The 21,834-nt window shown below is 42.8% G+C and overlaps 1 protein-coding gene across 7 annotated transcripts in view; it reads left to right on the top strand.

Moving 5' to 3' along the window:
• The window catches only part of LOC146755412 (receptor-type tyrosine-protein phosphatase T-like), a 170,514-nt gene that overhangs the window by 10,438 nt on the left and 138,242 nt on the right, over window positions 1-21,834 (top strand). The window contains exon 1 of one of the 7 annotated variants that reach the window (XM_085525590.1): window positions 7,965-9,027. The exons of 5 other annotated variants lie outside the window; for them this stretch is intronic. The gene's annotated coding sequence lies outside the window, so the exon portion shown is untranslated. Of the gene's footprint in view, window positions 1-7,964; window positions 9,028-11,222; window positions 11,824-21,834 lie in introns of those variants that run through there. One more of the 7 variants, XM_085525591.1, reaches the window with a different exon arrangement.

The raw sequence follows: 21,834 nt of genomic DNA on the forward strand, positions 1-21,834 counted from the left end.
TTTGCTCCAGTGCTGGTGGTGTCGGAAGGGCACTGCAGGCACTGATCTGCCCTCACCTCACAGCTTTCCCAAACAGGCCTTTGGGGCAGCAAAGCACTGAAGCACCAACAGTGTGTTGTGTGAACCCCGTGCCCTTCCCCACTTGAGCTGCCCGGGCCCACTAAAAGCTTTAAAAACCCATGAAAGTGCTCTTGCAATTTGCATATAAGCAAGACTGCACTTCAGAAAATCTTACATTTTACTTCATAAACATAGGCATCTGCTGCTAATTAAAGTAGCAGCATATAATTATACCCTTTCTTATTAGTAGATATAGAGTCTGACAGTTGCTTAGATACAAAATAAGCGACCACGGATTGTCTTCTGCACTTTAACAAGCAGAGAGAGCAGGAACAATAGAAATGTAAACTTATTCTATATTATCTCTGGTAAGTGCGCCTGGGAAAAATGTTTAATCTCATTGGTAGCTTGTAATTTTAGCTCTAAGGTTCTTCAGCAACCCCTCTGTTTTCCACAGTAAAATACCAACCAGTTGGTTCCTTGCCCCATCCTTGGAGGTGTTCAAGACCAGGTTGGACGGGGCCCTGGGCAACCTGATCTAGTAAATGTGTATGTTTGGTGGCCCTGTTAGGCAGGGGGGTTGGAACTACATGATCCTCGAGGTCCCTTCCAACCCGGGTCATTCTGTGATTCTGTGGTTCCTCTGGGGAGAGCAGTGAAGCTCCTTGGGGAAGGTGTCGGGCAGGAGGAGTGATAGTGGAGCTAGTAGACACCATTTTTCAGAGACCCCATCTTCTGGCTTTTTATTCCCAGGGAAGTAATGTCTGCTTCCTGATTAAAATAAAACCAGTGCAATCCAGGATTGTCACTGTAGACAGAGGCAGATAAACAGGAGCAAAGTGAACTGTGTGCAGAGCGTAGGTAAGGTTTTTAAAAGGCGGTGATGTTGCCAAATGTGGTTGCCTTATTTTCTAATGGGTTAAGTTTGCAGCCAAAGCAGCCCGGATGTGACAAGATGGATCTTCAAAGTCCTTACTGCTTCTCGTCAAAATACTCATGACGCTGTAGTGAAAAATCACTTCCCTGCCCCACTGAATATGTCAGCTGCATCCTGAGAGGCACATTGCAGTGCGTGACCTTTTCTTTCCTCTTGTTCTGCTAATAACCCCCAACTTTCCTTGCTCGCAAATCTAAAACTCTGTTGATACACCTACAGTCTAAGTGCTCTTGTTATTAAACTGTAGGGAAGGTAATCAGAGCAGCTAATGCCACGGTAATCCCCCTGATCCATTCTGATATCAGAAATGATGCTGCCTGTAAAAGCGATGATGTATGTTCTGGTTAATTCTGCACTGGGAAACATTTGAAGCTAACCTTCAGAGTGTTACATGCTGGAGGCTGCAATGGGATTTCAATTGCCTTTCTTATTGACTAACAAAAAGTGCAATATTTCTCAGCAGAAACCACTGGCTTATTTCTAAAAAGTCATAGTGATAATAAGAAAGTTCATTTTGGGAAAGGTCCTTCTTCCCTCTGCAGCACTGTGACACCTAGGCAAAAGGCCAAGGCTCATAGGGATGGGCAGCAGCCTCCCTTCCTTCTCCCTGTGTGGGGCGTTAGGAGTTGAAGAGAGACATGAAGCTTCCCTTTGCGATGTCAGCTGGAGCAGAATTTTGGGTATGGCTTCCCATGCTCTGAAGACAGATTTGGTGGGCTGTTGCTGTTCTCTCTTTTCTGAAGCATCACCAGTTTTAGGTTCTGCGTTACTGTTTTGGCAATGATGCCAAGGAGATGGCACAAACATTTTGCCAGCCTACTTGGTGCTTTCCAAGCTGGCCAGATCTACAGCATGGGCATTGCTGGCACACCTTCTGGTTCAAAGTTTTTCTGCTATGGCAGCACTGGGATGCCAGTGGAGAAAGGCCAAGGCAACTCTTTCTCTCGCTGTGCTAGTCCCTGGAAACCACCTTGCCACCTCCTCCCAGCCTGCACACAAACCAATTGATTTGCTCCACTCTCTGAGCCTCCTGGCAGCCCACTGTGAGCTGACACAAAGGAAGACCCACAGATCAAAAGAAACCAGCACAGAGACAAGGGGAAAGCATTACAGGAAAGCAAAGTGCTGCAGTGAAGTTCTCTTAGCATCTTTTTCCATCTCTGTTTTTGTTACTGGGCGATTTCCTTTTCATTCCCAGTGTGATAGAAACTTTATCATCCCAGTAACATTAATTTGCTAGATCCACCCCTCTCTGAAAGACTCCTGACAAGAGGACTGCATGGCAAACTCCTGTGCTCTCTGCCTCCCCATCGAGTTTCTCAAATATTCTGATGTTGTCTCAGAAGTGCCTTTCTTCTGCTGTTTTTGTTTCTCAGCATGAACTTTATGGTCCCCAGAGGTAGATTCAGAGCTTAAAGGTAAGTGAAATGCAGTGTCACTGGGTGTGCTTCAGGCTCTTCCGCATGAAACGCAGAAACAACAATCTCTTCACCTCCTTCCAAGCATAACTAAAGCCCTATTTTCAGTAGAACAAACTCATGCAAAAATTCCATAAGGTTCTTAATAGAGCCAGCTGAGTTTGCTGCTCACCCTTTCAATCCGTGGGCATTTGACAATTGTGAGATGATGTTATTTTAGCGAGTATCTGACAAAGCATCTGGTAAATTTTGCCCCCCTATTTTTCAGGAAACCAGATTTCAAGGTAAGGTGATCTTAGAGGTTGCCTATTGCAGCCGTGCTTGACATTTTGGCTGCAGGCAAGACATGCAAGTGCACGGCTGTGCTGTGCCAAAAAGGTATTTCTCTTTTGTTCTTGGTGTGAAGTCTCATCTAACTCAAGTACAGGTGAAGAGGTTACCCAGTGTTAACAACAGTGGGCTTTCTCCGTGCCTGCTTGCAGGTATAGGTTCTACTAACAAACCATGGGAGACTCACATGTGGTAAGAAAAGCAACCTCCAATGAGCTTGCATAGTTTCTCTGTTCCTTACTATCCCGTTTTTTTCATGCACTTTTCATTACAGCTCCTTTTTTTGTACTTCACTGATCCCTCATTCTTTTTAGAAAGACTTTTTTTTTTAAATAGCTTTTAAAAATACAGCTTTCTTATAAGATGGGCTCCTCAGGCAGCACGCCTCCCTCGAGACAACAAAGTAGGCATCTCACACAGAGCCCTGAGAGGCTGTGGATGTCCTGCCCATCAGTTCACTGTTTGCTTTCCCATCACCCTGCTGAGGATTCTGCTACTTCAGTGATGCTACAGCAGCAAATAGACTTCGTCTGTTTTAGGCCTTCGCAAGGCAAAGGGTGACAGCTCCCAGCTGTCTGCACAGGGCTGCAGGAGGAGGCTCTTCATATGAGCAAGTGCTGCCCATGAATCAGCTGGTGCAGAAACATTGCTTCCACAGGTCCATGAGCTCTCTGTGCTGGCCAGTGTCTGTGTGGGCTGAGGAAAGGGGCCCAGGGGAGAGAGGCTGTAAGGTGGTTCAGTACCAGAATAGGAAGGGACGTCAGGGAGCATCATTTTGGCTGCACCTGGGGGCTCCTGTGTGGGCTGGTATAGGGCTGATACCACTTCACCACATGAAGGGGCTAGGCTGAGAGCCCCCACAGCAGATGTCTCTCCTTACATACACATTACAAGTTGCTGTAGATCCAGGAATGAGTTCCTAGTGCAATGTGTATGGTCTGGGAAGGAAGGTATCTGAGAGGTGGAAATGTAATCCTCCAGCAAGAGTGGAGGTAAAACATCAGTGTACCAAAGGGGTTTTGTACATCCCCATATATGCTGAAGCAATATTTAATTTGTGCTCTCACGAATGCACAGAGCTCATCAAAGCTGTAAATGCAATAAGCTTTTGTAAACTGACTCACAAGAAAGGAGGAAAACTGGGGACCTGGGAACTGCTCTGGAGACTCGGCATATCATCTCGATAAACTGCCGTTACCATCAGTGCATCAGAGAGCCTAGAGCAGGGTCCTGTTGGCAGTGTTTCTCTATTGGCTATGGGATATCTAAGAGCTACAGCTAACTGATTCCTTGCTGTACCTCAGTGTATCTAGCATCTCCAGCATTAGCAGTATGTCTGCTAAAAGGCGTCTTGGAACAATCTGAAATACAATAAGTGCTGTTGTACAGAAAGCTGTTTTTGTGTCTGCAGTCCAGGCAAAACGGGTAAACACCTATACTGTCACAATGGGGTCATGTTGTTCCCTCAATAAAAAATAGGGTTTTCGCAGCATAGGTTGCTAAAATTTGCTAGTCACAGCATATTTGAAAAAGAGCCTCCAATTTCCCTGTTAGCTAGTGCTCTTTCTCTGCCATAAACAGTAATGCTCGATCAAACATCTTGATGCTGTTATAATGAGCTGTACCTAATACCTTAACGAAAACATCTGTGTAGGCTAAATGGGAGAACAGACTTTCTGGCTCTCAGCAGATTTAGAGCTCTGTATCTGATGCAGTCCAGCCAGATAGTCTCTGTTCATATCTTTCCCTGTTGGCTTTCTTCTTTTCCTACATCTGCTCAGGTAGCACTGGGTGTCCACGACCAGTCACAAGTCACCAACCTATACAGATGTTCTGCTTAGGGCTGTGCCACCTGTGGAGAGGAAATCCAGCAGTGATGGGAGTTAGTGGTTTCTTTGCAAGCCCACCCCATGTGCCATGTCGTCCTGTTTTCCCCTTCAGTAGACCTTTGATTTCTCTTTTTTGCAGGCTGCTTTCAATATTCTGTTTCTCCAGATACTGGTGCCCTTCTCTTGCATTCTCGGTGTACCCCCATGCATGTAGTACCTCATGTAGTAGCACGTAATACCTCATTCATAAAATTTCCCAGGCACGCTTCTAGACCCAGATAGCAAGGGCATTTGTTAACTGAGACAGGATTTCAACCTGTGTGATGCAGTATCTGTGGAGTTGACAGAGCCTGCGGAAAGCTGACAAGAGATGATTTCATTCAACTGTGAAGCCTTGAACCATGAAGATCGCAGCGCTGCTCATCCTTTCAGAGCACTGTCATCATTTGATAGATTAATCAGGGTTACTTAGCAGGGATGCTTACCTGGCAAGGCAATTCCTTAGTTTTTGTACCCCTTGAGTAAAAAACTCAAGAGCAATGAGCAGCTGCATCTGGCTCCAGCAGCACTATTAAACTCCAATACCAATGGGGTATTCAGTGAAGGGTATGAGGGCTCCATGTCTTACAGTTGATTTTTTTCTCCCTTGAAGATACCTCTGTATTTTGTCTTCGGTGAGGTGAAAATTTCACTGTAACCCGCATTGTTGCATCTGATAATATTTACAGAGCTTTCTGCCTTAGTAGCCTTGAAGAAATTCCTGTCTCTGGTTTATATTTGCTATGAGCAGACCAGTGCATGTTACCATTGTTGTTTAAAGGATATTTGTGCTTCAAGACCTTTTGTGTAGCATCTCTTTCCAGCTTTGGAGTCAGACTTTCTGCTCCTCCCCTGCAGGTCTTCATGCTTCCTAAAGCGTGCCCGTGGGCACAAGATGAAGCACACACGTACCAGTGTCCTGAGGCTCAAATGCTTTCTGTCCTCAGGAAAGATCCTGAAAAGCCTTTTCCTAAGTGAAGCTCTGGCCCTTGTTTGGGTTGGCTATGAGCTGGCAGAGACAAGATCCTTAATGCTACCTGCATGCATGCTTAGATTGGATTTTATGGCTTGTGAGCCTTCCTGCTGCCCTCTGTGTGGCAGCCTGACATTTAGGCTTCTTTCTTCTTCCATCTTAAAGAGGGGTCAAAAGCAAGTTAGCTTTCTGCCTTCTTTCTTATCTGATCTGGTCTTTGTACCATGATCTGAGCTTTTGTCACCTGCGTGGACAGCTTATATTAACACTGATTTTAGTTTCCAGTCTTTGATCTGCTCTCTTCTAGCTATTAATCGTCTTATCTCGTTCATCAGTAAGACTGCTTTTCCCCTGAGGGGAGATATTCTCTTCCTCTGCCCCGTTTTCCTTTATATTACTGCTACAGCATGTTTGCAGTGCCTGAACTTGGCTCTGCATTGTATTTTCTCTAACTTCTTGCTTACAGATGCAGATTATCAAATAACATTCCATCTGCAAATGGACTCTTAAATTAAGCTTCATAGTATCTGAATATCACCACGCTGCAATCACATCAAGACTGAAGGGAGAAACACGTTTTGCAGAATGGCAGTGTTGTATTTCAGATTGGAGTCAGCCTCTTGTGAAAGCAGCCAACACTTTTGCTCCAACTGGAGCATACTGATGCTTCTCTTCTGTGACTCACTTGAGGCTGCAAATCTAGCTCAGTAACATCTTATTCTTGGTAACAGTGATCTTCAGAATCCCTCCAGTTTTGGAAGGCTTGTATCACATTTTTTTTTCCCCAAGGACTGAGCCATAGGTGGGCTATGGCTTCTAGGCTGCAGACCTTGTGTATGTTTTTATAAACCTAAAGGAAAGAACTAATATCTTTCCTAAACAACTTAGTACAAGCTGTGCTACGTTACTTGAATACCCTTTCCAATTAACATCTTCTGTGTACAATTCTTGAACGGCCACTAATTTGTGTTTGCTCCATTTTAGTGTAGCACTGTTTTAAGACATCAGTTTATTCATTTAATTATTTTAGCCACAGCAGTGGCACTCCCAAATATACTTTTGTTCCACTGTCCAGGTAGCTTGTCAATGTGCATATTGTTAATGCTTTTGTTTTCTTCTTTGCTTTCCCTTCTTTTTTTTCCCTCCTGCAGTTGTGCTGCAGTCAGCCCTAGAAATATCTTGAAGCATAGATTTCTTCTCTGTGCTAATTCTTTAAATGCCAAAAAGTCTTCCTGCTTCCATATGGAGGCTTTTAAGCTTTTTCTTATGCAGAAAACAAACATTTTCTGACAGCTGCAGAGGAATTCAGCCTGCTCTGGCATTTCAATACAGACACCTTTTTGCTTGCTAGATAACCACTTTGGGATGAGAGGTAGTCTTAAAAGTAGAATTTTATCGAGTATTTCCTTCCTTTCTCATAACAAAATTCAAAGCCTTTGGTCTACAAATACATATGACTTGTACCTGCCTCACTGCTTCTGAGTGTTAGCAGCAGGGTGCAATGAAGCCCTGTTTTCCTGAGTTACAGAAGGTCTTCTCCACCTGCACAGAGGCTTTTTCACCTCCCGCTAGTGCTGTGCAGTGGGAATCAGGGCTCATTTGGAGCAAGTGTAGATGACCTCTGGGTGCTCACAATGCAATGAAAATACAGTAACCCCAAATACAGAGCTTGCTGTACCTAACACATTTACTTTGCAGATCCCTTTGTTCAGATTCCTGTTGCACAGAGTGATATGCTTTATCCTGCATAAAGATGGGTCACGCTGCTCCTGGGAGTGCAGGCTGTACAACTTTCCACTCTCTTCTGAGAGCATCGTGCCTGACAAGTCTCTCTTCAATCTCGCTAGACCCTCAGTAGCTTCCAGATATCCAGACAAGAATAAATGCCAGGATGTTCTTTCATTCTTCATTGTCAGAAAGGATTGCAAGATCATTTTTTCTACAGACTGACTGAACTTGCTCTATCTATCCAAGCCTTTTCCATCTTCATAGTAAATTACTTCCTCATATTTCTACATCGGGCTATGATGAGTACAGCATATGGGAAAGTTAATAATGAAAAAGCAAAGAAGTTAAAAGTAAATCTGGAGTTTTAAATTTATTCACGTTAAAAAGCCAAGTGCTACTTTAAAAATTATTTCCTATGTTTTCACAGTGTTATTTCAAAAAATATCTCCACTAAGAAAGCTAAAAATCAAATGTGAGTTGAAACTTTTTTAGTTTCATATGATGTTAATGAAGAATCTGGGCAAAACAACAAACTCTGAACCCAGATTGCAAAGTCTGTACAACCAAAGGAAACAAGGGGGGGGTACCTACTGGGGGTGATGGCTGACAGGCAAACCGAGAAGAACGTGAACCCGAAGTACTTCAGCCAATAGGAAAAGGGGGAAGGGCTCACTACTGTTGGGGTATAATGATAAAATAGAGGCTGTGTCCCTCGGTACTTTGAGACATTCCACAGGGGAATGCCCCAGTGAATTCAAAATGAGAGAGCTGAAGATTCGCCTCTGTCTCTTTTTGGGATGATTGAATAAGCCTGCTGGAGCAGAAATTTTCCAAACAACTGGTTCAATGGTTCACCCACAGGTCTTAGGAGAATGGGAGGAAACTGGGGAGAGGCTTATGCATTTCTTTCTGCCTTTCTCTTGCCTGTGACACAGAGGTAGTACTGCAGCATGCAGAAAGGCTGCTCTGCTGAAGAGTGCTGAGCACACTGCCAGCTGCAAAAAATGTCATAGTGTGAGATTTAAACAAGAAAAAACAAATTAGTTCTCCTCACCCTATCTTGGAATTTTGAGGTGTCTGTGGGACTATTTTCTAAGGGCTGGAGGGCTGGAGGTTTGTGTTCTCTTCTCTCCTTTTGCTTTTTAAAAGATAGCTAAATTTCCTGTGGGATTATGTGGCTTAAAAAGCCGTAAGAGAGGGAAGTCTGAATCCTCGGGAGCAGTCATTGCCCTGCACAATGCAGAATGTGCAGGCAGGTGGGTAGGAAGGCTGTTAGTGTACAAAGATTTGTCTTCGTGCATTTTCATCCTGTGAGGACTGTTCAAAAGCTGCTCTTGTTTAAGGCAATTGCAGAGATTATCATTGATGAAGAGTGATTTAACAGTTCCTAGGTGCCATACATTCACTGTGCTGGCAATCCGGGCTCTCCAACAGCCTCCCCAAGGGCGGGCCTACAGCTGGTAAGGACATGCTTAGAGGCGGCATTTTTTCTGACTACTAACTTGAAAAAGTGGGCCAACTACTCCTTGGTGTGAGCAAAGGAGGGACATCAGAGAGTGAGGGTGGCTGCAAGACCCCTCCCAGTGCCACGCTGGCCCCTCTGCCCCAACAGCTGTGTGAGGCCTCACCTGTGGCCTTTACCCACCCCTGCCTAGGCCCTGTTTCAGCCCTTCTGAGGTCTGCACCAAAGGATAGCTGCTACAGATCATGCAGGTATGTGTATGTATGCTGTTTTGGTGGGTACCTAGCTCTGTTTAACACAAGTTTGGTTGGCAAAAGATGTCTGGGTGCCTCCTCTCTCCTGCTCCACCATGCAAGACTTGCGCTATGCAGGACACATGGCTGGAACTTGCCTGCTTGATGTGCTAAAGCTATCCAAGTCTCTGTTGTGTCAGCTTTATAAGTCAAGAGGAGCTCCACCTGAGGCTTTCTTTTCCTTTCTCTGGCCAAGATATCTCAGCCCTGGAGCTGCCAGCTGGGGTGTGGGTGGTAGCCGGTGTGCAGGACTCCACCAGAGCTCGCTGCTTGCTTTTCCCAATGTTAGCAGGGAGAGCTGAAGAGTTTGAAAGGAAAGAGGATAACTTCCTCAGTTGGAAACTAGGGGTGTTGGTAACTCTGGGAGTCCTTTCTAGCCTTGTATTTCCCATCCCCTTCCCCTGTGGGAAACCTGAAGGAGCAGAAGTAATCTACTTCCCGCTGCTTAGCTGTATTTATTTTCCACTGCCTGCCTCTCTGCCTGCAGCACCACTAATGTTCCCAAAGCACCTGAAGTCATTTATTTTCTACCTCTGCCTATGGCAGTGGTATTGCACCCTAGAAGGTTTTTCTTGAAACCTTCTGGGCTTTGTTGGGTGCGCTCTAGGCATGTGAGAAAATAAATGGGCATAGAAGCAGTATGTGTTAAATCCACAGCGGGTGTCTAGACTGCCAAGGCTTGTATATGTTTTCACTTCTAATAAGTGTACATAGATATATTACTAAGTATCTAGTAGACAAACATACTCTAGATGCTGGAAACTTGCTGCTCCTATGGTCCTCACAGGAGCAGTTTGAACAGCATCACCTTCCCTTTATAAACACTGTAACATTTCTCTAAGAACTTAGATTACTTTTGATGCTCTCCATTTAATTAGGAAAATCTCTGCTTGTTTTACAAGCTTTTCTGGGTCATCCAAAGCCCTGTGTGAGAAAAGATGCTTGGATGTTGCTGGGGTTGTGCGGGTCTCCCTGCTCTGAACTGAGCTATGCATGCATAGACCAAGGTTCAGCATTTTGGTTAAGAGGAAAGGAGCCAGTCAGCTGCTTTTTCAAAGAATGATGAGGTTTAGAGTGATTAAATGTCTACAAGCTTCTAAGGTAACAAGGCTTCAATTCTTCTGTGATTATAAATGGCTGAGAGTCAAAATGGGACTATTTATTTCCATGAGTGACTGCGTAGGAAGTGCCTAGTTCATGCTGTGAATAACTTGTGTTTTTCCTCTTCTTCATTCCCTCGGCTTCTGATGGTCTCTTGCAGACGAACTTAGACACATTTCTATTAGCTGTCCCCAGCTGGTGTCACTGGCATCTCCTAGATCTACACCAGCAGTTTTTTGGCCTCAGTCATTAAAAAATACATGAGTAAAAATACAAGTCACTGGCTCCAAGGTGGACATAGTGAGCTAGGCTGCTTTCCCCAGTATCTAGCCAGTCTGCATCTAATGGTGAGCCTGCAACCAATAAAGTCCTGAGGAAGGCACATAAGATGTAAAGCCTTCCCCCTCTTATTTCCCTTGGACTGTTTTTCCCATCTTTCCTCATGTGTTTTGCTAGCAGAAGCACCTGTTGTTTGTCAGACAGCTACTTAAGACTTAGGCTGGAACAGGCACATGATACAGTCAAAACTTTTGTAATTTGAACTCCTATGTAACTTTCCTACTTACCACAGGGGAGATAAATCCTCTTACCCACCTGTCAGGTAGGCCCAACAGAGCAGCTGGAAAGAAGAAAACAAGCTGTGCATGACCATCCAATCCCTGCTGACCATTGCGGGTGTTGCTGGGAGCATGCTTTGCTTTCTCCTGTGTAGAAGATATTACCTGGAGCTTTACCTCTGGGGTCTTCCTAGGCACTCTGGTGCTGAAAAGTCCATTCTGCTCAGCAAAGTCATCAGAGGTGAAAAAAGCAGTTTGAGCAATTGATAGAGCTTAAAGTTACAGATGAAAAGGGAACTTCTCATCAAAGGCTTCAACTTTTTCTATAATGTTGCTGCCCCCAGGCTTGCTCTGCTGATGACTCTCTGTTGGCCTGTGCTCCTTGGGGTCATAGGAAAACTGCTTTGTCTGTTGAAGATGGGGGTGGAGGAGGAGAAAATAATAAGTTGGTCTTTCTTTTTTCTTATTTTTTTCCTCTCTGGAATTGAAAACATGCAGTTTTAGAAGACATTATGTCAGTCTGTTCCTGCTACGGAGCAAGATTAGTGTTGTATACAAATGGAGATGTTAGGAGAAAAATGTAATGCAAAACAATGTCTTGTTCCCATGCAAGCTAGAGTGGCTGCATAATAAATACAAGGCATCCAGTCTGTGTTTAACATACTTTTTTGAAGCCATGAAAAAACCTTCAGTAAAAGTCTCCTAAAAAGCTATGAAATGAAAAAGTAGCAGCTGATTCTTACAAATGTTTCTTCCTGGAGGTTTATGTTTATCTTCAGTATTTTTGTTTAGGATTGTTTGACCCTCACACAGCCCTGTGCAGAGGGCATATATAAAATCAGAACAGCTCCATTTTGAAACACGTGGGGTGGCTTCTGAGCTCACTGGCTCTGCTGTAACTAACACTGCAGCACCTCTCTATCTCTCTCTTAAAACTGAGACATCAAAAATGTTTTCTCCAGCCTCCTCCTCCTGGCCACACTTCACCAACATGTACCTTGCAGAAGATGAGGGATAGCAATCCATGAACTTTACGGCTTCAGTGCTGGGGTTGTTCCTGGGCCAGCTGCTCCTCTGGGTCCTGCTGATGGTCAAGGTATGCATCTCTGGAAAAAGCTGGCTTCTGAAGCAAGAGGTATAGCATTGAGACCTATTTGAGATCAGTTCAAGTGCACTGATGAGCTGCAAAGCGATAAGGCATCTAGTAGGAACACGTAAGGTGGTATTTCAGCACTTGCCAAGGAAGGGCATTTATCTGCTATTAAGTCAGCACCCATCAGGATAACAACTAATTGAAACCAAAGGGACCGCTCACAGCGTAATATACCAGGCAACGTGAATAATGATAATACTATTTGGCCCTCAGTTAGTCATCTACAGTTTCCTTCTAGAGCTAGAGAGCTCTGGCTGTATCTCCTGCTGCTGCACGTGGGCTCTGTGTGGATTAATTTGTGCCTCTGAAGAGGGGTGCTCATGTCTGCAGGTGTTTGGCCCAATCTTACCCCTTCCATTTAAGAACTGAAAAATCAGTTATTTTTTTCTTCCTCCTTTACCACAAACTATCTGGGGTCTCTCAAGTGTCTCAAATAAATCTTTCTGATTTCTCTTTGTGCCTGCTAAATTATGGCATCTTTACTGCAGGATAACAAGCCTGGCTGCCTCCCAGCTGGTTTCTTTGCTGGTTGCCCAGCTGTTAGCCTGACCAGAAAGGTGACATGGATGTCTGTCACAACGCAGGGTTTGCCTTTTCTTTCACATTACTTATGTTGCTGTAAGTATACTTGATGAGGTTCAAACACATGAAGTCTGTGGGAATGAAAATTCCTTGTTATTGCCCATTAACATCTATGCAGGGAGACTGGTACTCAACAGTACCAGTGGATGGGGATTTTTATTTCTTACTGCTGGGCTTGTTTCTTTTTGTAATATATCTTCCTGGAAACTGATTTTGGTTCTCCCGTTGCTGTCTGTGAACTTTAACAAGTAGACAGACTACTGTGATGGCTGCTGCTGCTGAACAATATTGGATGAGCAGACAGGGTTAGTGCTAAGTTTTGGAACACACTCAGCATGTGCCCCTTGAAGTCTGGATTCTTTCCTGGGACTTGAGGTCCTTCTGTGGACTGCTGCTGTGGCATTGCCTCTGCTCATTAGATTTGATACTTCTGTAAGTATAGAAAGGTGGCTTACTGTTAATAAGCTTCTCTGTTAATCTCAAGCGTGTCCCCTTACTCTGTAAAAGCTCCTTGCAAACATAGACTCCGAATCTCATCTTGGCTGTGCTTCTTCATTTCTGTTTGTGCCATGCATTGCAGTAACGTATCATTTTCTGAATCCTGCCAGGAAGAATGTCTGCTATTCTTCATAGTCTTCTTTATAAGATGGCTTCTGTAGTGTTAGTCCTTGCCTGCTCTGGGAAAAAATACTTTGCTGACAGTGTTTTTCACTGATACATCTTGCTGTACTATTTTTGAAAGCTGGTCTCGTCTTTGCACTTGGGCAATTCTCCCTTTAGAAAATGTGACAATGAAACCCATATGGCACCTTTTGTTTTCGCCATAGCTGCAGATGAGTCATTGGTAGGAGACGCTCTCAATGAATTTTAAGTTTGCACAGCACCAAATGAAAGTACTTATTTGGACACTTCCAGTCGATGTTGTGCTCAAGCACAATAGCAGCAATTAACTTGAATGTGATTATTGTGAGGTCTGGTTTTGATCCCACCAAAGATGTCCTCAAACACATCCTGCACTGTGAGCTACCAGATCTGAGGGTGGGAGGGCAAAGCACAAGGATGTGTATTTTGGCCACTTCTGAAAACAGAAGCATCTGGATGTAGATTCTGTCTAAAGGTCTCACCCTGCAAAAATGTCAGCCATCATAGTACCAGATTAGATCTTCACTTAGCTCCAGTATGTTTATCAAACTGCAAGGTTTTGCTTCCCCCATTCCCCTGCTTCTGCAGTCTAAAGCTGCTGAGGAGTTTCACAAGAATATGTAGCTAGTTCCTGTAAATGGGTGAGAAAAATGAACTGCCAACAGTCATATACTTTATCAATTAGCAGACTGGAGCTGGAAAAAAGAATTATGCCCACCTGTCCTCAACAGTTTCCTGTTTACTGGATTTATTGAGCCCATTCATCTTGACTGAAACATACATCTGGATATGCAGGACTGCTGCTTAATATGTGTGAAGCGGGGGATTTAAAAATCAATCATATTGAGGAGCAACTATTTTCAATCCTTCACTCTTTCACATTTCTGCCTTTTCATTGTGTTCTCCAAGCTGTGAAAGCTTTTAATTTCAGTGTGTTTGACTGACACCCCAGAGGATGTGACTCATGAGTTAAGGGATGGACAGGAAGTGTTCGGTGGTTTCTCAGTAGGGATACATCTGTCCTGAGGCAATTCTCCTTTTTAAGTGGCAAGGGACTTTAGTGGGAATAAAGGAGGTTTTGACTAGGAATTATAAAGGGTATCTAGTAGAGGCTTCTAAGAAAAATGCTCACATAAATTCTTTTAATTCTGTGCTAACAGGGACTTGTCAGTGAGCATCCAAAGGTAAAGTTTGGCCAAGTTTGATCAGCACAGAGAGCAGAAAAGGATGTGGCAGCCCAGAGTGCCTTCTTTCCCCAAGTTTCTCTGGTTGGAAGAGCCACTTCTCTGGTCTTGACAAGAGGTCTAGAAAGAAAAAGACAGATTCTGCCTACACTAGAAATAAAGCTATGCAATATGCCTACGTTCTGACACAGAGCTCCATGGGCAGTTTTCTGTGGGCAATTTCTTATTCTTTCCTTGCTTCCTTATGCTGTTCTCTTTGTCATGGTGTCAAGATGTCCTGTGGATTTTATGACTTGAATTATCTCATGCTAAGTAATTTACCTGAATGTTAACTATATAATAACACAGGGGAGGTTCAGGTTGGATATCAGGAAAAGGCTTCAGCCATGGGGAGGCTGGGCACTGGAACAGGCTCCCCAGGTCAGTGGTCATGGCTCCAGACTGCCAGAGTCTTAAAAAGGTCTATTGGTCAGTTTAATCCTACAGCCTAAGCTGACTAGAACAAGATATGTTGCAACTATAATGAGTCTATTTATTTCAGTGTATTCTTATTTATTTATCTTTCTGTTCCATGGGTTCAAACTCAGCTATAGCCCTAATCTATTTTATATATGTTTTTCCCTGGCTTCAAAGTTTTGGTTCAGACCCCTAGGAAAGTGCAGAGAGTTTCTCCAGACAGAAATCCGTTCAGCTTTCTGATGTGTCATAGAAAGACTTTTTTGGGTGCTCATATGTGAAGCCAGTGAAGCGTTTTGAAGCGTCCCTCACCTGCAGACCACTCTTCTGACTGCTTTGTGAGGGAGACGCTGGGTAAGGGATCTGTGAAAAGTAAAGCAGCTTGAAGCTTTTCTTGTGATCTTGCCAAGCGGGATAAATGGCTTCCCCATTTAAACAGGTCAGCCTCTAGGAGGTTTCTTTTCCAATTGGCTGCTGTGTTAGGGCACTCTGGGAAGACATTCTGTGATGTCTCGGAAAAGTTCAGAAAATGCATATAATGTTTCTCAGTCTTAAATTCTTTCATTACCATTGAAGGAACTTCTGGGATTTTGCTTTTTTATTAAAGAAGACTACGGGTGTGTAGGAATCAAACTTCATAAGCTTATGAACTTGAAGCAAATGAACGCATTTCCTCCAGTTTCCTATGGCTCTAATCTCAATAGGCTTTGATAATATAAGAACAGGGAAAGGACAGCTTGTGGTGATGGACAGTTTAATCTCACCTGCCTGCTGTGAAATACACTGGTCGATCTAGAGAACTGCAAAGTATAAATTGCCTTTTTAATACTGATAAACAATAAAGGGGTAAACAAAAACTTAAGGAAATATTACATCCTAATTGTAGTTATCTGCTGGGATCAACAAATCTGGTTCATCCCACAGCTTCTGCTGTTTATTGAGTCTCTCAGCCCCACAGTAATTATTTCCTTAGCCCTTAGTTTGTTTGTGCTGTAACAATGGCTTGAGGATGAGAAATTCTGTCCATGTTTATTATGCAACCAAAGCAGCTGACCAGCTAAGTATCTGTCTGATTTTTTTTTATCAAGGAGTTTGTAAGCAAACTTATAATCTAAATGATGCCCTGATGTAATGTAAAGAAAGGGAGGTGATGGATAATCCTCTACCCCTCTCCATCCCATTCCTTACAAGCCAATAAGCTGCATTCCGTGCTACTTCAGGCTGTTTGCATGGAAAAGAGGTAAAGAGGGAATAGACTGAAATTATGTAACTTGTTTAATCGTAGAATTATAGGGCTGGCAGCAATGCTTCAAGCCTCCCTCACACCCAGCCTTTACTTGTGCCCTCAGAAGAAGCAGGATCCTTTCAGAAACTCCGAGCTGAGTCTCGCCTCTCTATCACAAGGCAGAGATGGATCTTACCAGATTTTCAGGCTGATCTGATGAAAGAGAGATGGAAAAATGCTACATCCTGTCAGTTTACAATCAGGCAGCCTCCAGGTGCCACAGCTTGGGAGTACAAACACCATGAAGAGCATCTGTTTGAGAAGATCTAACACAGGGAAAGAGAATGAAATTGAGACTGGGCAGAATATCAGAGCAATGTTTCACAGCAGTGAGGACTACTGAGTATGACTGGGAAAACAGCAGAAATGATCTTAAGAGTGGGGTGATAACTATGAACCAACCCATGCACACTGCCCTGTAAAGGAGGAGGAGCTTGTTATCTGCCTGGTGGGGAAACTGTACATCAATTGGTTGTTTGCAGTCTAATGAAGGATCCAAGTGTGCTGCCCAAAGGTGGACATTTTCACTGATTTATGCCAGAGGAAGACTCCTGGTAGCACTTCAGCTCAGTCTGATTTCAGTGTGTTGCACTCATGCCTTATTCTAGTGAATTAGGCCAGAGTGGAGTCCTTTGTTAACATAGGGTGGTCAATTGTATTTTGCCTGTAAAGCTTTATTTTTTATGCCTTTTTCTCCTTTTGCTTCAGGATCCCAAGTCCCGAAGCATTTAGAAGAGCAGGCTCAGTTACAAGCACTGTAAGGGCGGTGGAGATGTGTGGCTGCTTACAACTGTCATGGACAGATGTCATGGGAGCTCAGCATTTTGAACAAGAGACAGGCAGAGCTGTGCTGTCATGTCTAAGGAATATGATCCCCGTAAGAGGAATGATATCTGCTATCCTGTAGGGCATCATGTTGATGGGTGATGTTAGCCTCTGAACTGCTTTTCATGACACTTGAGGGGGTCACTGGTAGCTCCCCAAAGAATTAACTGCTGTGGTGAGGTGGGAAAAGATGTCTGACCTTGGATAGCTGGCCTTTGTGCCTCAAGCACAGCAGCTGGTGCCCTCCCTCTGCAATTGTTTTGTGGGAGTCTGGGAGGGCAGGCAGGCAGGCATGGAGACATCCCTTTCACAGAGCAGAAAGGGGCTTGTCTGGCTGTGCTTGTATGCTTGAAACGTGGAATGAACTTAAATATCCCCTTTAACTTTCTTAGAAGAAATCCCATTTGCATGTTACACCATTATTAGCAGAGACAATGGGACAAACACTGGTATCCTGTTAATTATGGGCATGCTAATGATATATACTTCTGCAGTCAAATAGCTCTGTAATTCTATTTCCTGTCTTAATTTTGTGCTTTGCTGTTTGAAATGTTAATGAAGCCAGAATTCTCAAAGGTCATCCTCTGAATATATCGGCTTTTTTATTTTTTTATTTTTAATTTTGTTTCAGAACAATTTAAATGAGGTTTTGTTCTTAATGTTGCTAACAATGTTAACTTTTCTGTTTAATTAATGAAGGTGTAGGAATATGCCTTGGCCCTGGTCAGCGAGCTAAATGAGAACAGCTCTGTGTTCTTCTCTAAACCATTCCCTGCCATTTTCAGCCCTGATATGTGTCCTGTTGCCTTGTTTCCCCCAGCAGGCCCTGCCTCTTTCTCTTCAAAGATGACATGGAAGAATAGTTAAAGGAAAAAAGAAAAAGAAAAAACAAGAACAAAAAAAAAACAATAGAAAAGTGCAAATTTAGCAGAACTGAGCATTGCATTTTCCACGAGGCCATTTATCATCCTCAGAAAGTTTAGGTTCTTCACAAATAATAAAGCAAAGAACTGGTAATTGCAGTTTTCGGCTAATTGGCAGAACTGTGTCATGCAAAAAGGAGAATTTCTACAATGCCTTTGCTGACGATACTTGAAGGTTGTTTTAAACTTTCTACTAAATTAAGTGATCGTCCCTTGTCCGGGTTCAATGTTAATCCAACAGGTGGGGTTTTCATTTGTTTTTAATACTCTTAGATGACGGGGAAGTGGCAAGTGTAAGAGGTTGTTTCCACCAACTCGATTTGTGTGATAAAGCTCTCCAGGTCTGTTGTATGCACCTTCATATTGTAAGCTAGGTTCTGCTTTCTTTTTCACTGGAAAGCAAATGGAAGCTCTGGGTTATTTGGTGCTTTTGTACATGACCATACAGCTTTTTGGTGCCTTAAATACCTCTCATGCAGCCAAAGCTTCTCAGTGGTTAGAAAATGCAGGAGCCGTTTGTCTGGCTTTTTTCAGTCTGAACTGCTGACAGTTTCCAGCTTTAGGAAGCTCTCACCTGGCTCCCAGTGTTTAAGTCTCTGATACAGTGGGGCTGAAAAGGAACTGGCCAGGGGGAGGATATGCAGGTATTTGTTTCTAATGAATTAATTGAAACTGGATCAGAAGGGAGTGGTGGAATTTTTAGCTAGCTAATCTATCAGCTGTACTTGCATGTACCTACAAATCTGTGCATGAGAGGCAAGCCAAGAGCTTCTGCAGTAAACTTGCTATTTTTCACATATTTAGATAGCGTGATCATCCTGCATGTGGAGGGCAAATGTGTGAGTGGAATTTTACCTGCTTCAACAGAGAGTTTGCTTACTTCTCTCATACACCGTGAAGGTGACTTTGGTCTACCTCTTACATTTCTCACTTTACAACTGAGATTGTCAGTGTCTTTTAGCTTCACTGCCTAGGGCTGGATAGTTCCTCAAATATTATTTTACAGCAAGTGTTTCCACCTACAGCGCTGAATTTGCATGTTAGAGCACTTCAAGGGCAGCTTCCCAGCCTACAGACCCTGCTGTTCAGGTAGATAGAGGACAGTTAATCAAGTGTCTGAATGGAGTTCAGCAAGCTTTGCACAGGTATTCCTGGTGTGTCTCAGTGTCAAAATGGGGCAGTATTTACCCTGTGGTGAACAACCCTGGATGCAGATATAACAGCTGCTTGGGGAGGAGTCTGTGGCATTTGTAGCTCAAGAACACCCACTAGCTTAAAACCAGGGTTGTGGCCACATAAACTTCTAATCTAACACAACTGGAGAGACTATAAGCCTCTTAAACCAGCTTTTCCTGGTTTGTGGACATCACTTGTCCATCAGCCGTGGTAGTAGAACTGCCCCAAAACTGGGGAGGAGAACCATGCTACTGGTTAATGTCTCCTGCAACACTGCTGTTCTGGGGGGTGAGGCAGTTCGATTATCTGAATGCTTACTACACTGATATTGCCAACTTTTCTTTTTTTCCTCCACTATTATAGATCTAATCATAAAGTCCAGCTTGTACCCAAAGCATTAGCACATCCATCAAGACGCATTATGTTCTCTAGGGCTTTTTATTTTTATTTATTTTTTTTAAATAAAGACTGTATATTTGGCATTATATAAGAAATCAGTTTTGAGAGAAGATTGATGTTTTCAGCAGATTTTGGTATTTTATGATATTTACAAAGCCCACAGAAGTGCAGAGGGAAAAAATATGACTAACTTTTCTTGAGTACTCCAAATAGTTAAATTGAAGTGAAGCTCTTAGTTGTTCCTCAGCAAAACAAAAACAAAAGTCTCTTTTGTTTTGTGTGGTAATTATGGATTTTCATGAGCACTCCCTGGTAATCAGGTTTAATGACACCAAACCCAAATCACATTATAGTCATTTTCCAAGGCTGTGTTGGAGACATGCCACATTAACCCAAAAGAACAAAGCTTTCGACGACAAGAAGAGTAAAAAGACAAAGGGAAGCAGCAAAGAAGTAAGATTTTTCTTACCTGTGACTGTACCCTTTGCACAATGTGATGCTGCACTAGAGGAATAAGCACTGATAAAAATATTGGAGAAATAATGTTGTCCTTGGATATCTTGGGAATCTAAGGGATAAACTTGTGTAAGGATTTACTCTTAATTTTATCTTCTTTACTATCATGTCTATTTGATTAAGCTAATAAAAAAACCGTGCTGCAGGTTGCATTATGTTATTTTAATATGCTCTTTTTCTTCTTGCTTGCTAAGCCTGACTTAGCTCAGTTGTCGAGTGCCAAGGGTTATGGGTTAGACTGTTCTGTGAGCTCATGAGCTGCAGAAAAAGGTTGGGGCTTGGTGGGTTGGAGGAACTTTCTATAGGAAACTAATGGGGGAATCTCATGTCTGCTGTGATGAGTAATGCTTTAGCAGATGCGCATGAAATGATGGAAATAGATCAACTGTACCACCACATTGAGCACTGAAAATAATTTTGGAAAGCCTGTCTATCCAGGCTATCCAAATAAAAACTTGATAGGAATTTCATTGCTGAGCTGAGGAGGGGATGTGGTCAAGAAGTAGGTAACTTAAAATTCATACAGGGAGCATGCTTTAACATAAATGCATGTTTTGAGTTCTGGTAAGATATGAAGTGTGCACGCTGGCACACTTGTATCCATTTTTCTATTATGTCATATGCACTTATTAGTGAAAACCTCCATGTAATTTTTAATATGTGCTGAGTGAGTAAGATAACTCTCAGTGTGAATTTTCCTGCACTATAACTTTTGCTTTCTGGCTTCCACAAAGCACCGTAAGGACTTCATCTGTAATTAGTGAGTTGTTCGCATTACTGTAAAGTGGTAACCTGCTGTAGCTATTGTCTTCTTGGCTGTACACAACTTTCAAAAATATGGTCTAGGATGTCATTATTCTTTTCTTTGTGGTTCAGAAAAGGAATCCATTTTCTTTGATAAAAGACCAATTGATCTTTGTGATCTATAAATCATTCTTTCAAAAGAAGCCCTTTGAAATATCAATTCAAGGTATTCTCACAGAATATAACTTTATAGCTTTTTCTAGTGATGGAAGATAATCCTTGCGCCTATCAAAAAGGAAAATCCATACTATTTTTCATTGAATTTTGTGACTTTAGTTGAAGCTTTCTGAAGGCCCAACATTACCATCTCTAGCCTTGTATACCATATGAAGTCAAAGCCTTTGTGTCAAAACAGCATTTCCTTACCTCCAGCAGAGCTTGAGATAATTGAATTAAAAACAGGACTGTACGAAACAGCACTCCTTGCAGCACTGCAAAGGCTTAGCACCTTTCATGAGGAACACTTGTGCTGTGTGTGATTTCTTCCTATTTCTATTTTTATTTTATTTTATTTTATTTTATTTTATTTTATTTTATTTTATTTTATTTTATTTTATTTTATTTATTGTCTTTTAAGGAACTGGTTTTCCATTACTGTAAACTGCTTTTAGGAGCCCTGATAAACTCTCTCCATAGGATGCGTTTCTTAGATGCCAGCTTGAAAGTGTCTTACATCCAGTGGAAATACCTGATCTTGCATAAACCTGTCCTGGACAAATCTGCCTCTACCAAGGCTACAGGCCAGGGTCTGCTAAGACTGTCGTATTTGGTGAAACAACTGGAGGGGAGGTGGTGAGTGAGTGGTGTCATCATGCTCTCACACCAGCTGTCAGTCCTGTAGCTATCAAGTTTTTTGGCATAAGGGTGCATTCATGTTTCTCCTTATGCAATAAAGGACTGAGACTTTTCTTTGTATAATCTGAAAACCATGGCCACATCTTCAAGGAAAGCACAATGTACGATAACAATGCTGGCTCTATTGCTAGTGGAGGCTAGAGAGCGGGCCTGGGGTGGCTGCCTTTCAGTGCTATAAGTAATGAGCAGTCCTTAAGTGAACAGTTTAGAATTCCTCAGAGACGTTCAGAAACCTGCTGCACAAACCAAGGAATAAACGCAATGCAGCTCTTTTACATAAATAATCCTTTCTGCTTCTAATCTTCTG

This window comes from Coturnix japonica, chromosome 32 (genome assembly GCF_054131305.1).
Source record: "Coturnix japonica strain WE chromosome 32, WE-NBRP24, whole genome shotgun sequence".
Lineage (NCBI taxonomy): Eukaryota > Metazoa > Chordata > Aves > Galliformes > Phasianidae > Coturnix > Coturnix japonica.